This window comes from Corapipo altera, unplaced genomic scaffold (genome assembly GCF_003945725.1).
Source record: "Corapipo altera isolate COAL_440 unplaced genomic scaffold, ASM394572v1 1b, whole genome shotgun sequence".
NCBI classification, from domain to species: domain Eukaryota; kingdom Metazoa; phylum Chordata; class Aves; order Passeriformes; family Pipridae; genus Corapipo; species Corapipo altera.
Window position 1 is genome coordinate 4,734,678 of NW_020884881.1, and position 2,429 is coordinate 4,737,106.

Below are 2,429 nucleotides of genomic sequence, written 5' to 3' on the forward strand. Positions count from 1 at the left end.
AGCTATTTCTATGTGTGTAAAGGTACCTATCACAAAGTCCCCTCAATTTCAGTGAAATACTTCAAAGCCCTTTGCATTTCCCCATAGGCAAGGGCTGCACCTTGAGGAATATGGTGATGGAGGGGACAGTCCTCTGAGTATCAGACTTGAGGGTTTGTGAGCTCTGAGAGGTGTCCCACCAGAGGAAGGTGCTGGCACAGCCCACTGGGGTCCGGTAGAGCACAAAGGGCCTCACTTAGGAGGGCTGTTTATAGGGTCGCAAGATGATTGACTTTGGTCATCAGTAAGTTTCCATCCTGGCCATAAACCAAGCCCGTAAGTACTGGGCTTTTTTACCCAAAGTGCAGTAACAATGGTACCGTTCCACTTGGGCTACCATTCAGGTAAATGGTTTACCAAGGCTACAAAGGATAATTGCTTATCCTTTGTTTCCCACCTTTACCATGCCAGAGCTCCTGGTAAGATCAGGGAGTGCCTCACGGCCCAGCTGGTACGGTCAAGGGACGCTTCACCGTTCAGCCAGTTCGGACAGGGCTTATCAGGAGCTTCCAAGTAGGCAGAGCAGTCACGAGGATGGGGGGGTGGTACACCACCAGAAGTAAAAGAGTCATTGTTATTCAAAAGTACATAAGTTTAGAAAACTTGTCTCTGAAACGCTTAGTTTAGATATTTTGTTTTACTTTCATTTTACTTATTCTCAGTCAATTCTTACATTTGACTGCTCTGGAGAACTTCTATGGAATAAATTCCTCAACACCTGTGAAAGTTGGAAGATACTTGCAACACCAAGTACCAAAGTAGACAGATATTCAACTATATGAAAACTGTCAGCACCTTGCCTGTTGGTCTTATACCTAGCAAACAGCACTCAAGTTTCTAATAGTCCACAAAAGAATTTACACTGCTTTTAACATACAGTGAAAAGACATAAGACTTTTTCCTCTGCAAAACCCATCTCCATAGCAAATAATAACTAGAATGCCCCTACCCAGTATTGTACAAACACAGGCTTCCTAGGAGCAGTGTGGTATCTTGGGGATAGCAGATAAAGTCTTCCAGACTTCACTCCCCCAATATGTGTTTCCACGAACATCCTCCCAAGGGTGCACATCTGTGCTTTAAGTGAAATGCTGCATTACTGGAAATAACCTTTAGAAGAAAAGAGCTGCGCTCACCCACTTGAAAAGCAAAACACATGCACATGCAGAGTGGGTCTTACAGACAACACTACCTAAAGCAGGTCTGAGAAGTACATTCATGTTATGGGGGCTTGAAAGGCTTTCTCTGCTTGTCAGTACAGTTGTAGCATGACAGCTCAGGCTAAATTACTGAAATCTCTCAAAGATACCCCCCCGGAAACAAGACACAACCGCTTCTAACATGTAAGTGCCAGAGAGAAAGATCTCTACACTGCAAAGCCAAACTCTACTAAACTTAGCAATGATAAGTAGAATGACCATTAATGTAAAACAAAAGACCTTTTACCTTTCATTGCAATAATAAGTGTTTTTACACTTTCAGTAGGCTGTACGTGCAGCAAACAACTTTAAGTGTATCGGACACCCTCTGGAATCCAGCACGCATTCTAACACAGCCAGTCTAACATAGGCAGCTGTCTCTGAGTAGGTCCAGGAGTTACAGAAGACATTTTTCAGCAAAATTACCAAATAGAAAACGAGAGCAGCAGTACACGAAAGCTAAATCCTCCACTTTTCCCAGGCATCTCACTTGGAGCGACTCTGCTCAAGAGGGACAGGAGCCTCCCCGCACAGACGCGGTGTTTACGCGGCGGCCGAAGCCCTGGCGGGCGCCTGCCCATCTCGTGTCCCGTGTTCTCGGGGGGAAACGTTTTTGGGGATTTCCGAGGCTTTCCGGCGCCCGACAAGGGAGCCTAAACTCGAGCGGCCCGCCGAGCCCGGGCAGGGCCGGTCTGCACCGTGCGGGGTGCGGTGAGGTCCCCGCTCCGGGCTGCCGGGCCATCTTGGATCGGGGTGGCAGCGGCCACATGGTCCCCGCTCCTTCCGCGGGCTCAGCTCCCGCGGCCCCGCCAGGGGGGCCCGGGGGCGAAGCCCCAGCGGGTCCCGCCGGCCCGGCCCGCACACAAAGCCGAGCGGGCTCCGTGCTCGGGGCGCGGCCGGCGCCAGGGCGGGCACCGCTCCCGGGCAGGGGGCGATGGAGCCCCTAGAGCGGCCCGGCCAGCGCCGGGTCCTCAAGTCCCTGGGCACCGGCGACCTCCGCCCGTCGGACCGGCCGGGCCCCCCGCGGGGCCCCGCAGACAATGGAACCGGCACCGCGGGCCTGGTCCCCGGCTCCGTGCGCCGCCCCGCCGCCACACGCCCTCTGCCCGGCCTGGCGGCGCTGTCCCGCGGGCGCTCCCGGCCGGGACGCGGCGCCGGGCCCGGGGTGCGGGCCCGCGGCCGCACAAGGCA